The sequence below is a fragment of the Bombina bombina genome, chromosome 1, assembly GCF_027579735.1.
Source record: "Bombina bombina isolate aBomBom1 chromosome 1, aBomBom1.pri, whole genome shotgun sequence".
NCBI classification, from domain to species: Eukaryota; Metazoa; Chordata; class Amphibia; order Anura; family Bombinatoridae; genus Bombina; species Bombina bombina.
Window position 1 is genome coordinate 1,021,777,851 of NC_069499.1, and position 21,045 is coordinate 1,021,798,895.

General features: G+C 38.9%; 2 protein-coding genes across 2 annotated transcripts in view; one reads left to right on the top strand and one right to left on the bottom strand.

The window, feature by feature from the left end:
* Positions 1 to 19,799, bottom strand: part of MYL9 (myosin light chain 9) — an 80,473-nt gene extending 60,674 nt beyond the window's left edge. The window contains exon 1 of the mRNA XM_053716945.1: positions 19,690 to 19,799. The gene's annotated coding sequence lies outside the window, so the exon portion shown is untranslated. The remainder of the gene's footprint in view (positions 1 to 19,689) is intronic.
* LOC128662624 (phosphatidate phosphatase LPIN3-like) overlaps positions 19,773 to 21,045 on the top strand; it is an 86,002-nt gene continuing 84,729 nt past the window's right edge. The window contains 1 exon segment of the mRNA XM_053716518.1: positions 19,773 to 19,806. The gene's annotated coding sequence lies outside the window, so the exon portion shown is untranslated.

The window sequence follows — 21,045 nt, forward strand, 5'->3', positions numbered from 1 at the left end:
CTCTACCTCGACCCGTACCTGGGTAGCTTGTTATTGAGGCAGGATGCCACAAGATCTATCTCCGGTGTCCCCTACTCGCTGGATATCTATTCAAACACCTCGGGTGGAGAGACCATTCCCCTGGGTGAAAGGATTGCCTGCTGAGGAAGTCTGCTTCCCTGTTGTCCACACCCGGAATGTGGATCGCTGATAGCGTACATCTGTGAGTCTCCGCCCACTCCAGTATCTGAGATACTTCTCTCATCGCCAAGGAACTTCTCGTTCCCCACTGATGGTTGATGTAGGCAACCAAGGTTATATTATCTGATTGGAATGTGATAAACTGGGACGAACACAGAAGGGGTCAAGCCTTCAAGGCATTGAAGATTGCCCAGAGTTCCAATATATTGATCGGAAGGGAGGACTCCTCCTGAGAGCGCCTTCATACACTGAGCCACTGAGGGTCTCAAGGAGGCCTGGAGGGCAAAACATGCAGAAGTTAGCTTGCAATGCCACTGATCTGTGAGGAATATTCTCATGAATATGGAGTCTATTATTGTCTCCAGGAAATTCACCCTTAAACTTGGGAAAGTGTTCTCTTACTCCAAGTACATCTTCCATCTATGTGATTGAAGAAGATTGAGAAGGGACTCTGACTGTTCTTCTGCTAGACAAAAAGATGGTGCCTGCACCAAGATATCGTCCAGGTAAGGCGCTACTGCAATACCTTGTGTTCTGGCAATGGCTAGAAGAGCCTCAGAACCTTCGTAAATATCCTTGGAGCAGGAGCTAGGCCGAATGGGAGAGCTACGAACTGGAAGTGCTGGTCCAGAAAGGCAAACCTCAGAAACTGAAAATGTTCCCTGTGTATCGGAACGTGAAGGTATGCATCCTTCAGGTCTAGTGTGGTCATAAACTGTCCTTCTTGAACGAGAGTAAGGATTGACCATATTGTCTTCATCTTGAAAGAGAGAACACTCAAAAACTTGTTTAGGCACGTTAGATCCAGAATTGGACGAAAAGTTCCCTCCTTCTTTGGAACCACAAAAGTTTTGCATAAAACCCCAAACCTCTTTCTGCTGTAGGTACCGGAACAATTACTCCTAGAGAGGAGAGATCCCATACGCAACCTAAGAAGGCCCTCTTTTCTGGTCTTGTAGACAGACTGGAGAGTAGGAATCTGATCCTGGACGGATGAGACATGAATCCTATCCTGTATCCTTGAGATACAACCTTCAGGAACCAAGGATCCTGTACATCCTGGAACCAAGCGTCTGAAAAAGAGACAGTCTGCCCCCTACTCGATCCGATCCCGGATCGGGGGCTGCCCCTTCATGCCGATTTGTTCTTTTCGGGCATCTTAGTCTGTTTGGAATTTTTTCAGGACCAAGCCGGCTTCCAAGTACTGTTGGGCTGCTTGGACTTGGATGAGGATTGTTGTCATGATTTGTCAGAATGAAAGGAACGAAAATTAAACAATTGCCGTCCCTTGGGCCTATTTTTCTTATCCTGCAGTAGGAAGGCACCTTTCCCTCGGGTAACCGTAGAAATAAGGGAGTCCAGCCCTGGACCAAATAAAATCTTTCCCATGAAAGGAAGAGAAAGGAGTCTGGATTTAGAAGTTATATCCGCAGTCCAAGACTTCAACCAGAGGGCCCGGCGGACTAGGACCGCAAATCTAGAAGCCTTTGTCTTTAGGCGAATAATCTGCATATTTGCATCATAGATGAAGGAGTTAGCAATTCTCAGAGCCTTAATTCTCTTCTGAATATCCTCGAGGGGAGTCTGCACCTCAATGAGCTCCGACAGAGTAGCACCAGTAGGTAGCTGATCCAGCAACCGCGGCTACGGATGCCGCCAGTTGAAATAAAAACCCTGTATGTTGAAACATCTTCCACAGAAAGGTTTCTATTTTCTTATCCATAGGTTCTCTAAAAGAAGAACAATCCTCCAGTGGGATAGTAGTACGCTTAGCCAGCGTAAAAATATCGCCATCCACGTTAGGGATGGAGCCCCACAAATCTAATTGAGAGTCAGGGACCAGGAATATTTTTTTTAAAGTAGACGAGGGGGAAAAATAAGTTCCTATTCTTTCTCATTCATTACTGATAAATGTTCGTAATCTTAACTGGCACAGGAAAAGTCAGAGGGACCTTCCTGTCTTCATAAACCCTGTCTACTTAAAGGGACAGTATACACTCATTTTCATATAACTGCATGTAATAGACACTACTATAAAGAATAAGATGCACAGATACTGATATAAAAATCCAGTATAAAACTGTTTAAAAACTTACTTAGAAGCTGTCAGTTTGGCTCTGTTGAAAAGGTAGCTGGAAAGCCCACTGCAAGTGGCAAATAAGACACTCCCCCCTCCCCCTTCTTTTGCATATGAAAAGACCCTTTTTTCTAGTATTCACATAAAACTTTGGGGCTTGGTTAGGAGTCTGAAAATCAGAGCAATGTTATTTAAAAATAAGCAAAACTATACATTTATTTAAAAAAAAAACTTTATGGGCTATATAAATAGATCATCTACAAAACATTTATGCAAAGAAAAAATTAGTGTATAATGTCCCTTTAAGGGATCTTAGGTTCCTCATGGAGTGTAGCCTCTGGAACCTCTAGCGTAGACAGAACCTTCTTTAATAAAAAACGCAGATGCTCAATTTTAAATCTAAAGGAGGGCTCCTGCGCTGAAGGAGGTTTAGAAACTGAAGTCTCCGACTCAGAAAGTTCAACCTCTAAAGCTACAGGAGGTTAACTCATCCTTGGATACCTGGGACATAGTAGCTAAATCCGACAAATATTTAGATGACTCTAGGTCAGGAGAACTATGATTAACCTTTCTCTTATGTTTGCTAGAGCGAGGTAAGGCACTCAGGGCCGCAGACACAGCCAATTGTAACTGTGCGCTAAAGTCAGCCGGAAAAAAAGCCCCCTCCAGATGGAAAGGGAAGTAATCTCTCGGGACCCAGATTCCTGAGAGGTGGACGGCTCAGAGGGGCTAATAGCGCTATGAGTATTAGCAGGCTTGTCTCCCTTCTTAGACTTCAGAACAGTGCTTAGGCAAATGGAACAAAATTGAGCAGGCAGGCAAACCACGGCCTCCTCACAATATAAACAGGAATTATTCATCAGTACAGAAGGAGAAGAACCTTATAATGTAGTATTTGAGTCCCCCATAGCTAAGATATATTCACAGAAGGACAGACAAAAAGTAAACACTTTTATTAAAAAATGGCACCTTTATAATCCCAATGGCTGGGGCACTCACCACCTCCTAGACCCAGACAGCTAACAGTGAAAACGGTCCTTAGGAGTGATGTCTGCAGCAGGATCGTAGGAAATTAAAAGACTGCACCCGGTCAGATGGAGGGTAGGACAGGACTTGCTATGAAAAAAGGCGCTAATCTATTATGAGCTGCACAACACTCAAAAACAAAAGCGAAACCTGTTTGTTCCAAGCCAAAAGCACACAGTCTATGAGCCTAAAACCTCTCACATTAAAGCTGTTATAAATAACCCCTAGCTGTTCAAATAATCTCCCTGATGGAGATATTAACCCTTGATCCTATGGAGGTATAAAGAAGCCACACTGTAACCCTCTACAGAAAAAGTGTATATATAAAAACGGTCTTACCCTCCAGGATCCATGCTGTGGAATAGGCACAGCCTCTCAAGTGTGACAGTGTTGCAGCAACGCTTCTGACATGGACTTGAGTGTGTAACAGCAAGCGGTGAAACTCGTCAACACTAGTTGCTCAGGAGCTGTTAGACGACAGTCTGGATGGATTCGCAGAAAAACTTTCCCTGCATCTCCAGACTTAAACTTTCATCAATACTGTCACTGAGAGGTTGCCATGATTACTTAAAACTCCAGTCCTTACTTGAAGGGAACATACCCATTACAGGATTATCCAAATCTTCTGACACTTCTCTGCCACCTCCTATAGTGACGAAAGGCAAAGAATGACTGGGGGATAGGGTAAGTTGGAGGGATATTTAAGCTTTTAGCTGGGGTGTCTGCCTCCTCCTGGTGGGCAGGTGTTGTATTTCCCAACAGTATACACACATACATACACACACACACACACATATATACACACATACACTGTATATATAAAAAGTGATAGGGAATGTGGCAAACACCATCCATCCACCTGCCTGGTGCACTGCAGCAAAAGTAAATACAAGCAATGTCCAGAACATAAACCTGGCTAAGGGTATACTGTGTATCCGGGAAAAAAGCAGGCAACTCAGGAAACTTTGTAACAAGTCTTTAAGCTACAAAGTGTAAACAGTAGGGCCTTAACCCATAACGTTTCGGTTCCGATGCGAACCTGTCTCAATTGGAGCCCATATCCTCGTTGTTCAAACTTGTTATACATAGCCACCAGTTGGCGTTCTTTGTTCACTTCATCTGTATTATTGCGGACCACACGTTTAAATTGTGATCTTGGCAAAGCTTTCTTTAAACTAGGAGGGTGGCAGCTAGTCACATCCAACAACGAATTCCGGTCAGTCTCCTTCTGGAACAAGGTGGTGCATAATTTCAACCAATCCTTATAGATCCTTAGATCCAGGAAATCAATATTCTCGGTATTGGAGACTAGCTTGAACCGTACTTGTGGATTTACGTTATTAAGGACTGCAAACCTTGATGAGAGTTCTTCTGGGGTACCCCCATATTAACAACAGATTGTCTATATAACTCCTGTATAATTTCACTCTGGTGTCCCTGAATAGATCAGTTTCAAACTGTGCCATAAAAAGATTCTTTTTAATGGGGCCATATTGGACCACATCGCCGTCCCTGATGTTTGTAGGAAAAATTATTTTTCAAATTTGAAATAATTACATCTTAAACACAGGTCCAGTAGCTCCAGGATCACATCAATCGGGGGACCCACATAGGGGTATTTCAGGAGGTGGTTAGACACTGCTGCCATCCCCTGAATATGAGGGATAATGGTGTATAAGCTTGTCACATCCAACGTGACCAGAATATCATTGGCCCCATAATTCTGCCAGGTTTTTAGTAGCTTAATCAATTCTATCGAATCCAAGAGAAATGAGGAAGTGTTTCGAACCAGTGGTTGTAATATCGTGTCCACAAAAGTCGCCAGAGGTTGTAAACAATCGGTCTACCCGGGGGCGATGTGGGGTTCTTGTGCACCTTCAGCAGCTATGACCCAGGAACAAGCCCTGCTGATGGCTGGTGCAGGGGTAATGACCCAGAAAATGATCTTCACCACTACATTTTCCTTTGAGAAATTGGAGTTCTCCAAAACTTTGAGGGAACATTGGGACATTCTTTCTAGTGACAAGTCACTGCCATTTACCACAATTGAAACACCTATGGTGGTATTCAAGAGAGGAAGATCCTTGAAGGATATCCTATTAAGACCGGACAATAGCGACAGCTATATGCCAACTACGTGGTTAAGTACCACCAAAAAAAGGTTGCTTCCGGTGCAGTGGATGCATTACCTGTGGTGGCTTAACACAGAGAAATGTCTTTACACATCCTTGGTCCAACAAAAAGTTTCCCATACAGCATAAGGTCACCTGCACAACTACATTTATCATGTACCTGCTTCACTGTCCTTGTGGCAGGTTCTATGTAGGATGACCCGAGGACGAGAATGGCTAACCACCGGTCGGCCATACGCAAGGCCATTAAGGTTGGGGATTCTGACCAACTGGTGGCTAGGCATTTCAGTATCAACAGACATGGGGTCTCCGATTTCAGATATATTATTATTGACCATATCTCCAGAAGCTCTAGAGGAGGAGAAAGGGCCAAACGCCTACTACAAAGAGAGTCTCAGTGGATTTTTAACTTGGATACAATGTATCCAAAGGGACTGAATGTACATTTAGATTATCACTGCTTTTTGTAGTAGTAGTAGGGTCCTGTATATAAGTATCCCATACAAGCAGTCAGGATGCCAGTGAGGATAGTGTACTATTAATATCTCTAGTATTATTTATCCTTCTGTTTGCTAAGTGAGAGGAAGAGGGTTGCTTGTAAATCTGCCAATTTTACCGTATACCATTGTTATGTGTTTCAGAATTTTGGGTATAGTATTACCACTAGTCTGTGGAATATAGGATTTACATTATATGATATTACAGTTATGGTCTCGCCATATAGGTTATAATACTAGGGCAGGTATTGCCAAACGGTCAAAAGGCACTGATGGGGCATAACATGTTCTAGGAATAACGTATTACAAATATGATTGGTGTTTTTCTACATCCCTGGGGGAGGACAGCGTGTGCAGTATGTCATAATAAGTATAAGAATAGGATGGGTTATCTATTACCTGTATATCTCTATGTTAGCTAAGTCACTATGTATATACACCTAGTGATTTAGATTTGTCCTATTCGGCTCCGTTCACGCATGCGCAGTTGCGCTTCATGGACGCTGCAGAGTTTGCCGATATTTGTGCACAGTGGAGGGAGTAGGAGATAAATGGTAAGTCACATTGTGTGTTTTTAAGTGGTCTGAGGACGGGGGAGACCCCGAAAATGTTAACCATTTAAATAAATTCATTACTGAAAACGGTGAATGCTGTGTGTGTGTGTATGTATATATATATATATATATATATATATATATATATATATATATATATATATATATATATATATACACATACACACACATATATACATACACACACACACATTTATTTTTATTATTCAATTAATTGAAAAGATGGTGTCGTGCAACTGAACAACTAATCACAGACCATCTAATCGATGAGATTCACCGACAACTATTTTTATGAGCAACCTTAGCGATTAGTTGTTGCAGCCCATAATGTGTTTTTATTGTCTTTCTAACCCCCTGCACAATTATATACAAAAATAATAGTGCAATAATAAAGTGCTCGAACACATTAGAACCCCAGAGGCAGAAGTTTTCTCCACTTTCTGCGATGAGATTTTTATAGTGAAACATTTTCTGCAGATGATTTTGAAATAAAAATTTAAATTAGGCAGTCACATTAGAACACCAGTTCAATATTGCAATGTGCTGATTAACTGGAGAATAAAGCAACTTTTAAAGTTGTATAATATAGTGCAGCAGTTGAACATTGCAAATTAGCTGCAAAGAAAAAAATAAATTTTACAACGGTTCAATTTACACCGTTTCAGAATAACAACCTTTTTATCCAGTCATGTGACTGCTATTTAAAGGCATTGAGAAGCAGTGCATTTATTAAAATAGCCAGTAGGTGGAGCTGTCCGCTTGTGTTGCAGCAAAGCCAAGCAAGCTGAAATGAATCAGTTTAACCAGACCTGAGCTATCGAGCAGATTTCAAAGGAACAAGATCTTCCTGTCTATAAATCAGTCCAGATTGGAATGCATAGAAAGAACTGTTTGCAGAAAAAAACAGAATTTATTCTTACCTGATAAATTACTTTCTCTTGCGGTGTATCCAGTCCACGGATTCATCCTTTACTTGTGGGATACATGAATGAAGGGAGGGAACAAGACAGGTACCTTAAACGGAAGGCACCACTGCTTGCAAAACCTTTCTCCCAAAAATAGCCTCAGAAGAAGCAAAAGTATTGAATTTGTAAAATTTGGCAAAAGTATGCAGTGAAGACCAAGTCGCTGCCTTACAAATCTGTTCAACAGAAGCCTCATTTTTGAAAGCCCATATGGAAGCCACTGCTCTGGTAGAATGAGCAGTAATTCTTTCAGGAGGCTGCTGGCCAGCAGTCTCATAGGCCAAACGGATGTTGCTTTTCAGCCAAAAGGAAAGAGAGGTAGCAGTCGCCTTCTGACCTCTCCTCTTACCAGAATAGATAACAAACAAAGAAGATGTTTGTCTGAAATCCTTAGTTGCTTGTAAATAGAACTTTAAAGCACGAACTACATCAAGATTGTGTAATAGACGTTCCTTCTTCGAAGATGGATTAGGACACAGAGAAGGAACAACTATTTCCTGGTTAATATTCTTGTTAAAAACAACTTTAGGAAGAAAACCAGAAAACTACCTTACCTGCGTGGAACGCCAGGTAAGGTGAATCACACTGTAAGGCAGATAATTCTGAAACTCTTCTAGCAGAAGAGATAGCTATCAAAAACAAAACTTTCCAAGATAACAACTTAATGTCTATGGAATGTAAAGGTTCAAACGGAACCCCTTGAAGAACTGAAAGAACTAGATTCAAACTCCATGGCGGAGCCACAGGTTTATAGACAGGCTTGATTCTGACTAAAACCTGAGCAAACGCTTAAACGTCTGGTACCTCTGCCAGACGCTTGTGTAACAGGATAGACAAAGCAGATATTTGTCCTTTTAAGGAACTAGCTGACAATCCTTTCTCCAATCCGTCTTGGAGAAAAGACAATATCCTGGGAATCCTAATCTTACTCCATGAGTAAACCTTGGATTCACACCAACAAAGATATTTCCGCCATATCTTATGGTAGATTTTCAGACTGACTCAGAGAACCCACGCGTTGATAGAATTAAGCGTTCAATCTCCAAGCAGTCAGACGTAGAGAAACTAAATTTGGATGCTTGAACTGACCCTGTATCAGAAGATCCTGCCTCATTGGCAATGTCCATGGTGGGACAGATGACATGTCCACTAGGTCTGCATACCAAGTCCTGTGTGGCCACGCAGGCGCTATCAGAATCACCAAAACCTTCTCCTGCTTGATTCTGGCAACCAGACGCGGGAGGAGAAGAAACGGTGGAAAAACATAAGCCAGATTGAAGGACCAAGGCGCTGCTAGAGCATCTATCAATACCGCCTTGGGATCCCGGGACCTGGACCCGTAGAGAGGAAGTTTGGTGTTCTGACGGGACGCCATCAGATCCAACTCTGGAGTGCCCCAAAGCTGAGTCAACTGGGCAAATGCCTCCGGGTGGAGTTCCCACTCCCCCGGGTGAAAAGTCTGACGACTTAAAAAATCCGCCTCCCAGTTGTCTACTCCTGGGATGTGAATTGCTGAGAGATGGCAGGAGTGATCCTCCGCACACCTGATTATTTTGGTTACTTCCGTCATTGCTAGGGAACTCTTTGTTCCCCCCTGATGATTGACGTAAGCTACAGTCGTGATGTTGTCCGACTGAAATCTAATGAATTTGGCCGCAGCTAGATGAGGCCATGCCTGAAGAGCGTTGAATATCGCCCTCAGTTCCAGAATGTTTATCGGCAGAAGAGTTTCTTCCCGAGACCATAAGCCCTGAGCTTTCAGGGAGTCCCAGACCGCACCCCAGCCTAACAGACTGGCGTCGGTCGTTACAATGATCCACTCTGGTCTGCGGAAATATATTCCCCGAGACAGGTGATCCTGAGACAACCACCAGAGAAGAGAATCTCTGGTCTCCTGGTCCAATTGAATTTGAGGAGACAAATCTGCATAATTCCCATTCCACTGTTTGAGCATGCATAGTTGCAGTGGTCTGAGGTGTATCCGAGCAAAAGGGACTAAGTCCATTGCCGCTACCATTAGTCCGATTGTCTCCATGCACTGAGCTACAGATGGCCGAGGAATGGAATGAAGAGCTCGGCAAGTAGTTAACAGTTTTAACTTTCTGACCGCCGTCATAAATATTTTCATTTCTACCGAGTCTATCAGGGTTCCTAGGAATGGAACTCTTGTGAGGGGGGAGAGAGAGAACTCTTTTTTTACATTCACCTTCCACCCGTGAGACCTCAGAAAGGCCAATATGATCTCCGTGTGAGACTTGGTTCTTTGGAAAGTCGATGCCTGAATTAAGATGTCGTCTAAGTAAGGCGCCACTGCTATTCCCCGCGGTCTTAGAACCGCCAGGAGGGACTCTAGCACCTTTGTGAAAATTCTGGGAGCAGTGGCCAACCCGAAAGGAAGAGCCACAAATTGATAATGCTTGTTCAGAAAGGCGAACCTGAGAAACTGGTGATGATCTTTGTGGATAGGAATATGCAGATACGCATCCTTTAGATCCACGGTAGTCATATATTGACCCTCCTGGATCATTGGTAAGATTGTCCGAATGGTCTCCATCTTGAATGATGGAACTCTAACACCACATTCACTTTACCCTCCCGTAGAGAGACCCTAGTGCTTAGAGCCGGCAAAGAGAATGACTGGGGGGTGGAGCTAGAGGGGGAGCTATATGGACAGCTTTGCTGTGTGCTCTCTTTGCCACTTCCTGTAGGGAATGAGAATATCCCACAAGTAAAGGATGAATCCGTGGACTGGATACACCTTGCAAGAGAAATGCAAGTAAAGTCTGTTGTGTGATTATTTTATTAGGTTTATAATGCTGTTTAGCATTTAAAGTCTTCATTTCAAAGCTTTAAAAATAATGTATTAGGTGTTACTTATGACAATTTTGAGAGGGGCCTGGAACCTATCTCCCTCACTTCCCACTGACTTACATTATAAACTGGCTTTCACTTTACAACTGTTTCGATTTACAACCATTCCTTATGGACCCTAACCCCGGTGTAAACTGAGGGCTACATGTACACATATATATATATATATATATATATACATATATATATATATATATATATACACATATATATATATATATATATATATATATATATATATATATATATATATATATATATATATATATATATATATATATATATATATATATATATATATATATATATATATATATATATATATATATATATATATATATATATATATATATATATATACACATATACACACATACATGGCCGAAACTGTATTTTTTCAAATTATTTTAAAATATATTTATTTTTTTTAGTTTTTTGTTGTTGCATAATTAGACTATTATTAATGAATCTGAATTGCAAGCCAATAAAATAACCACACTTTTATTGAAAGTAACATTAAATTGGACAAAAAATATCTTAAAACAATAAAACGCTACACAATAACTTTACCAAGAAAAAAAACAAACAAAAAAAAAAAAAAAACAGGCAAAAACCGTAAAAAAAAGATAATGCAATTTTTCTGCCAAAATGTATCTGCATCTCTACTTAAAACAATATTAAATATCAATATACTGTATTATTCTGTATTTAGTAACTTCAGTATAACAGAATCAGATTTAACTGATTTTTTTTTTTTACCAATTATCCAAATAAAGTATAGTCCAAGAAAACCATTATATGTCAAACAGCAGCTCTAGGCTAGCATCAAATTTGAAATATGCTACCCAATAATTTTACCGAAAATAACAGGCAAAAAAAAATGAAAAACAAAATTACCGAAAATGCCATTTTCGGCCAGAAACGTTTCTGCAGACGAAATTTCAGTCCATTCCTAATAAAAAAAAGCTGTGTAAACACAGCCAGCAGAAGAATTTACACCACCGTGGGAGGTAGGTCAGATAGTAGGAGAGATAAGTAATACTACAATTGATCTCAATTTACATAATAATACAATTGATCTCTCTAAGGACTTGATTTATCAAGACCTTCGCCTCTCTGGGACTGCAGGTTCTCACAAAAGAACCTGCAGTCACAATTTATCAAGCAGCGATCATTAGACTGCTGTTTCCTAGACACTTCTCCACCTCTTAGGTGGAGTATTGACAGTTCCCACGCGTGATTGGCTGTGAACGGGCAGGGGGCAGCATTGCTGCGAGCGCTATGCAATGTTAAATTCCGCCAGAGGATTTCTGTTCGCCAGAGGCGAGCTGCAGCGGACAGGGGTACATATCCTGCCCTGTCCTCCATAGCTTGATAAATCGAGCCCTAAGTATTGTAATTTGCTTACAAATAGAAATAAGCATTTATGTGTAGAGAAAGTGATAACTTAAGATCTGCAAGCTCAACACAGTTTTGTGGGTTGTGGTGTCAATTAACAAAATCCGCTATTTCATATACATAATTAAACCTAAATGAGCAATTTCTTATACATTTTATACTCTGCTGTTGGTATAGCAAGTCATTGCAAACACAAAGGGATATTCCAGTCAAAATTTTAATGCACATAGATTTATTACATCTTTGAATAGAAACATATGTGCAATATACATGTATTGGCAAAAATGCTTCTACTAAAACTAATCACTGTTTTAGTGTTGGCATTTTGCTCTGCACGTGCAGCATAGCTAGATATTGTCACTGCACCCACATTTTAAATAATGCAGCTTCTCAGATCATCAGTGGGGCTTGTATCATGTCAGCAATTAAATTGAGTCATTACAAAATGGTACACGCAGCTTAGGCTGTCTGAGCAAGTTTTGGTGCTTAAAATGCTGGTGCACAGTGCATACTTAAATACATTTTTGAAACACCTATAGCTTTTATTAGAAGCATTTTTGCTAATGCATATATATTACAAAATTTCTTCTGTTCAATACCGAAATGCACCCATGTAGTTTCCAATTTTGGCTGGAATATCCCTTTAAAGGAAAAACAATTTTACAGTATACAGAAACATACTATGCATAATTAACCAAAAACTAATTTAATGCCCCTTAAAAAGGGTCAAATCATTATTTTAAAAGGGACATTAAAAACTTAAAGGGACAGTACACTGTAAAATTGTTTTAATATTAATGTATTTTCAGTGACTTGTTATACCAGCTGCATAGTATAAAATGTATGATAAATTGCATTTTCAGGATTATTTGTGTATATGAAGCAGCTGGTTTTGTGCTTTTAAACCACAGCCTATTACAATGGGTTGAGCTTCATGTAATATCAGATCTCATTATGTTATCACTTTGTGTACACACACTTGCTTCCTTATCTTATATTTGTCTAGAAAACTAAAGCTCAATACTTAGAGAGAATATAAAATTATCATTTTATTGCACCCCACTGTGAGTTTAATTTCTTCTGCAGGTTGTGTTTACTTAGGTTATTCAATAGCTGAGACTTCAGTATCAAAACTTTCAGTATAGGTTGGAATACCACAAGCTAAATCAGCTATTTCAAAGGCCAAAATAGGGGTAAAGGAGCTATTTGTAAACAATTTAATACACTCCAGCAGGTAAAATGGATCATTGGGAACAATTTAAATGGGAGAAATTGTTTGGATGAACTGTCCCTTTAACATTGTAATAATAATGTGTAGTAAATAAAAAAAAACATTTTCAATGTTGTCTATTTTTCCTGTAATTTTAAGATTGTGGGGTTTCCAATTCCCTGTAGTTTTTATTAAGTAGCCTCATGCAGGCACCCAGCATCAGCATGAGATCTCAGCACATATCTCATGTAATGTAGGCACACACTGTCTAGGGTGACCTCCATATCACTATTTCGGCGCTGCCTCTCTTGTGAGACATACAGAAATAGCGCTGTCTCCGTGCTGTCAGTGAGTCCTATGCTACCCTAGCCGAGGAAGTAGGTCCGGTACAGGGTATGGCGTCCATCCCTAGGGGCTAGGATTCAGACAGAGCAGACCATTTTTTTAAAAAAAAGTTCCAATTTACTTCTATTATCAAATTTGCTTATTTCCCATGATATTCTGTGATGAAGAGATACCTAGGTAGGTATCTGGAGCACTACATGGTAGGAAATAGTGCTGCAATCTAGTGTTCTTGCAAATGGATAACATTCTTGCAAAACTGCTGCCATATAGTGCTCCAGCTCTAAGCATAATCTTTGCTTGGTAACAAAAGATACCAAGAGAACGAAGAAAAAATGATAGAAGTAAATTAGAACATTGTTTAAAATGCTCTATCTGAATCATGAAAAAAAATGTGGCTTTCATATCTCTTTAAATAACAGATGATGTACCCTGTACGTCATCTATCATTAAAGTGATTGTAAAGTTTAAGGAATTAAAGTATATATATATATATAAATATAGGCTGCAACTAACGATTATTTGCATAATCAATTAATCGGCCAATTATTTTTTCGATTAATCAACTAATCGGATAAAAAAATAATTAATTTTTTCCTATATTTAAAATAAAATCCACATACTGAGTGTTATAAATATAAACGTCGGACTTTACATTAAAACAACTGTTGGCCAATTTTTTAAGCAGCAGAACAAATGTTTATTATTAAAGGGACAGTAAACCTTAAAAATAATGTTATATAATTCTGCACATAGTGCAGAATTATATAACATTATTTAAGTGCTATAGTTCTAATAGCCTTTTTTACCTTTAAATATGTAAAAATTATGGCGCTTTTACAGACCCGCTCTCTGCTGAGCGGGTCTGTAATATTTAGTCAGCGCATCGGGCCAGCTGTATAGTCACTGTGACAGGAGCGAGCTGCACTTAGTGCTACGGCGCGGTCGGGCCGGGCAGTGACTATACATCTGGCCCGATGCGCTGACTAAATATTACAGACCCGCTCAGCAGAGAGCAGAGAGCGGGTCTGTAAAAGCGCCATAATTTTTACATATTTAAAGGTAAAAAAGGCTATTAGAACTATAGCACTTAAATAATGTTATATAATTCTGCACTATGTGCAGAATTATATAACATTATTTTTAAGGTTTACTGTCCCTTTAAGCAAAACAAAACCACAAACTGTTTGAAAAGAGGTAGAATTAGAAATAGGGAGACTACCACTGTTTATAACATTCTGTTATTCACTCTTTCAGAAACTTAGCATTGAAATGCAAAAATGTCAACATGTGTGCAATGGCAAATACCTGCGGGTAATTGTGCCCCGCCACAGGCGAGCTGAGGCATACAGAGGCGTGTATACGCGCCCCTGTCCGCCTCAGCTTTAATAAATCAGTAAAAGGACACAGCCTTACAAATTTATCTATAGAGTACACATATCAGCAATAGCAAGCAATCTGCTTAAAATTGTGCAAACAGGTAATAGTGACATCAATTCATATAACAAATCCAATCAATCTAGGGTTAGATGTAAATAACAAGCTTTGCACTATATCATGCAAAGCATAGTCCCAAATCACCTGATTTTATATAAACAATCCAAATTATGACTTATTTTATTTCTGGGTTGCACATAAGACAGGAGCAGTTGTAAAATTAAAAGAAACTTATACTGTCTATAAAAAGTGAAAAGTAAAATGTGCTGACTGGTCCTTTAACAAAAAAACTGTTTTAGAGATAAATAGCAGATTGGGAACATAAATGTAAAATAATAAAGTGATTTCAGTCAGGTTATAGTAAATGTCATGGGTAGTAGAACATTTCTATAGAAGTGATAAGACTTCAATATACTGATGTTTAAAGTAATAGGGTGTACATAAAATATGTGATGTTGAATATAGCGGTTAAAAATACATAGAAGTGTTTGATTAAACATTTCTATTACATTCTTAAATTGGCAGCATAATAAAAAAAAAAATAAGATTTTGTTTTTGCAGAAATATATTTTCAAGATAGCCTCTGTCCAGCCCCCTCCCCCAGCATCTTTAAAATTTACTATTCTAAAAAAATATACATAAACTTTAATAGGCATACCATACAATGTTCCTGTGATAAATATTTACACTCAATTATAGCCACTATATAGTTAAAGCGACACTGAACCCAAATTTTTTATTTTGTGATTCAGATAGAGCATGCAATTTTAAGCAACTTTCTAATCTACTCCTATTATCAATTTTTCTTCGTTCTTTTGCTATCTTTATTTGAAAAAGAAGGCATCTAAGCCAATTGTTTGGTTCAGTACACTGGGCAGCACTTGTTTATTGGTGGGTGAATATATCCACCGATCAGCAAGAACAACCCAGGTTGTTCACCAAAAATGGGCCGGTGTTCTGTTGAGAACTGCAATTTGTCGAGAACGCAATATGACATCACTTCCGGCAGCATATTACACTAATTGCCCCTATTGCACATGAGAGCGCGCACACGAGATTATTCATTGAAAAGAGGAGTACCCTTGGGGAGAATTTATCGAATTCTACAATAAAAGCTAGTGCGCATGCGGAATTTGTTATGACTCTAAAATAAAAAGCCAGACCCTTGAGAAGAACTGATCGAGTGCTCCAAGAACAGCTGGTGCGCATGCTCACATTTTCAGAAACTTGACATATACAAGCTAAACGTGTGAACATCGGGCCCGTCTGTTTCTCACAAGCTTTACCCTCAGGCTGAGCTAAGTTTTCGCTTGTTACAATATTCAGCTTCGGAACCGCTGAGCACTCACAATATTTATTATCAATAATTGTTTATTTCTCTAAGCAAACCTCCATGTGTTAGCTCATTTTACTCAAATTACAATAAGGAATTCAAATATGGTGGATACTTGCTATGTTTTTACCGTTTTACAATATGTTTTATTAAAATTGTATTCTTCTGCATATTGTAACTGTGTAATTTGAGTAAAATGAGCTAAAAACATGGAGGTTTGCTTAGAGAAATAAACAATCATTGATAATAAATATTGTGAGTGTTCAGCGGTGTCGCAGCTGAATATTGTAACAAGCGAAAAATAATTCAGCTCGGCCCGAGGGTAAAGCTTGTGAGAAACACGTTTAGCTATTATGTGTCAGGTTTCTGAAAATGTGCGCATACGCACCAGCTTTTCTTGGAGCACTTGATCAGTTCTTCAAGTTCTCAAGGGTCTGGTTTTTGTTTTTAGCGTCATAACAAATTCTGCATGCGCACTAGCTTGTATTGTAGATTTCTATAAATTCTCCCCAAGGGTACGCCTCTTTTCAGATGAATAATCTCTGGTGTGCGCTCGTATGTGCAATGGGGGCAATTAGTGTAATCTGCTGCCGGAAGTGACGTCATATTGCAGTTCTCGACAGAACACCAGCACCTAAACTTACATTTCATATAAAAAGATACCAAGAGAATGAAGAAAATTTGATAATAGGAGTAAATTCGAAAGTTGCTTAAAATTGCATGCTCTATCTGAATCACGAAAGAAAAAATTGGTTTCAGTGTCCCTTTAAGGGCCACTATTGACTGCATTGAAATATGGCTTAGTGGTGAACTTCACTAGCCCTTACTTTTACTTCTGTAGAAAAAAGTTGCAAACATAATGGATGCAGATGTAGGTAAGGTGGCATTATGATACAGGTAGAAAACTCTTAATCCAAACTGCTTGGGACCGGATAAGGATTGAATTTCGGAATATTTACGTCTGTAAAATTGGATCGTTTGGAGTGGGCATGGGACCAAGTGTAAAAAACAATATCTTATGTAATTTAGGCAATATTTACTTGTCATAATAACGCTTATACATGTAACCTAAAAGGTAGTTTTATATAATTTTACATACTTTTGTATACATAGTACCATCAAAAAGATAGTACAGTACTGTAACCAGAAAGGTAATAGTTGTTTTAAATAAATATAGACTATTATTAGCATTTTAGAACACAAAAAAACAAAGACATAGGCAGAAAAGATTGTGACTTACAGGCAGGGAAAAATAGTATTTTTTAATAATTCTATTTAAAAAGAAAATTAGAAAGTTTGGATTTCAGAATAAGTTTGGATTTGGAAATTTGTACTTGTAATAAATAACATTTTGGATGGAATTCATAAAAAATATATTACATACACTTGCTAGTTTATTGTGATTGACATGCACTGCATTTGTATAATTGCTGGGAGTTTCAATCACCCCAGAACGAGCAATGTTAGGTTTGGCCACTTGATGCTGCATTGCAATTCCTAACAGTAGAACGACAGGTTCTCTACTTGAGCACTTGTTCACCTGCAATCTTGATCACAATTACCCTTAGCATCACTATAGAGCACTGGTTTTAAAACCTTTCTTTAGGCCTCCCTAACAGGCCAGACTTTCAGGAATGCCTTGGGTGAACGCAGGTTAAAGGGACATTATACTACACTAGGTTTTTCTTTGCATAAATGTTTTGCAGGTGATCAATTTATATAGCCTATACATCTTTTTTTTTTTAAATGTACAGTATAGTTTTGCTTATTTTTAAATAGCATTGCGCTGATTTTCAGACTCCCAACCAAGCCCCAAAGTTTTAGGAGAATTCTGATGTATACCTACTCCAGCTTGCTCATGTTTGTGTAAAGAGTCTTTTCACATGCAGAGGAAAGGGGGAGGCTTTTTTTGCTACAGAACCACTTGCAGTGGGTGTTCCAGCTAACCTTTTCAACAGTGCTAAATTGGGAGCTTCTAAGTAAGTTTTTAAACGGTTTTATACTGGATTTTTAGATCAGTATCTGTGCATATTATTCTTTATAGTAGTGTCTATTAAATGCAGTTAAAGGGACAGTCAAGTCCAAAAAAAATCATGTTTCAAATAGGGCATGTAATTTTAAACGACTTTCCAATTTACTTTTATTACCAATTTTGCTTTGTTCTCTTGGTATTCTTAGTTGAAAGCTAAACCTAGGTAGGCTCATGTGATAATTTCTAAGCACTTGAAGGCCGCCTCTTATCACATGCTTTTTTATTTGCTTTTCACAACACAGGGGAGAGCTAGTTCATGTAAACCATATAGATAACATTGTGATCACGCCAATGGATTGTGACAGACTCTGCACTAATTGGCTAAAATAAAAGTCAATAGATAATAAATAAAAAGTCACGTGATCAGGGAGCTGTCAGAAGATGCTTAGATACAAGGTAATCACAGAGGCAAAAAGTATAATAATAGAACAGTGTTAGTTATGCAAAACTGGGGAATGGGTAATAAAGGGATTATATATATTTTAAAACAACAAAAAGTCTGGTGTTGACTGTCCCTTAAAATGAAACATGGTGTATACTGTCCCTTTAATAACAATGTTTACTCATCAGCTAATTATGTCACCAGTGCTCCAGTTCAGATATCCAAAAAATCTGGCCTGTTAGGAAGGCCTAAGGACAGGATTGAAAACCAGTGCTAGAGTCACTGAGACATCTATCTTATATATCCCACTAGTCAGACCTCCCTTGCCTTATAGAACACCCAGGGAAAGCATCTGAATGTAGCTCTAAGGTGACATTTCTTCTGTATATATCACTCTAGGATATCTTACATGTCCTTATAATTCTCAGGGTATTGCTCACTGTATATAACACAAAGCAACAAGGGAGGTTCTACACCTTATTGATACTCAAATTCTTTCTTTGGGAGTTGTCCCTGTCAGTCAGTTAGTGACAGAGTCCCTAGACTCATAGCCATGTACTTCCGGTTGTCTCACTTCTGTTTTAAACAGTTTTACTCAAAGGGACTTTGAACTAAAAAATGTTTCAATCACGCATATGAAAGAGAAGCATTTTCAGTTCACATTTACACAAGTAAAAGCTATTTATTTTGAAAATTAAACTAATACTGCAGTATTTGCTACAAATTGCCTCTGCTTTACTGATAGGGAGCAAGTGTGACAAAAGAAAAAATGGACTACACCGTCCCTTTATATTTTTAAATATTTAAAAACCTACCATTTATCAAATATTATCACAGCTAGAGGACCACTACCCATATGTGTTGTATGTTTGCCCCAGTTTACCGCTTTCCAGGTCTCGGCATTCATTCATTTGTATGGGTCTGAGAATTCGTGTGCCTTGCAGCACCCCACATGCACGCTCCTAGCAAGCCACTAGTGACATTATCTATCTGTATAGAACAATCAAGGACCTATCTGTAGGTATAGAACGTACAGCACACACAGGGACTCTGGGTTCCGCTTGGAACCGCTTATCACCATTCATTTACTTATACGGTAAAATTCTGAACCGTGTGCACTGTGATCGCCTCCCTTTTTTCTAGACAGTTATGATCTATTCTACACTTGACAAATAAACAACAATAAAAAAAACATATAATTCATAACTCACTCACACCCAAGCCCTACTTACCTAAGTTTCTCTTTTCCGGTATCGCAGGTAGGTGGGAGGGAGGAGAGACCAGATCATGTGACAAGTGAAGGGAGGGACCAAGGAAGGTGCTGGCGAGGGAGTGAGGAGAGTATTCAGGTAAGGTATTTACCTACTGGGACCTGGGGTGGGGAAGGGGGTTCCATGGCCACCTCAGTGCTGACATTTACTGCACTGACAAATCTGTAAAATGACTGAAGTGTTGCAGTCTCATGATTATTAACATTACAATCTATTTTCTCCATTATAATCATTGATGAAAACAAAATTTAGTTACTAATGAGTTGTTGACTTGTCAAGAAATTTCAGGTTTTTTTTTGTCTAATTGGGGGGACCTTGTAAATACAAAATATCCGGACAGGTTCCGATAGTGCCGTTTGTGTAACTAATATGGGGAAACAAGACAGATGATTGGGGCAGTGCTGGGTTTATATCTGATTAATGGTGATCTACTGATAGCAGAGTATCATGCCCTGTTTCTGTCTAATATCGGTTTACTTCCTGTCTGCATCTTATCAGGACAGGCTCAAACGTGCTTTGCCTCTAGCTAATGTAGAGTAATCCCCTTCATTTGCATTATCAGGACATGCATAATGAATGGCTTCTGATTGTAATATGACCTGCAGGCTTCAGGTTTTCAGACTCAGAAACAGGATGGTCCAGGCAATGATGAGCTTTTCTGGGGAAATGCTAGGAATGTGGGAAGGGGGCGGCTTAGACCGAGATGACAGTTCTGTTTACAGTAGATTAGATTGCAAACTACTCAGAACAAAGGGGGTACATTGACAACAGAGTTTAAAGGGACACTAAAGGAAAATGTCATGATTATGATTCAGATAAAACATGCAATTAAAAAAATAATAATTAAAATATACAGTTGAAAACCACTGTACTAAATATTTATCATTTTGCTACTTTATAATCTACAACAGCTAGTTCAGATAGCCAAAGGGTTAACTCGTACGTAGCCAACATTTAAAATCACGAGACCTACATTTGTCTTTTGTGATTCATTCAATTTTTAAAACTTATTTTATTAAATTTGCTTTATTATTACAGTATTCTTTGTTGATGAGCTTAAAGGGACAGCATGTGATTTTAAACAATTATTTACTTCTATTATTACATTTCTTCTTTCTCTTGGCATCTGTTGTTGAACTGCAGGGATGTAATCTCAGGAGCATGCATGTGTCTGCAGCCCTATATGGCAGCAGTTTTGCAAGAATGTTTCATATCCCTTTAACTAGGTATGTTGTGTGTGCACGTGTTTTGGGCCACTACATGGCAGCAAACACTGCTGCCATCTGCTCTTGCAAATGTATAACATTGTGCACGCTC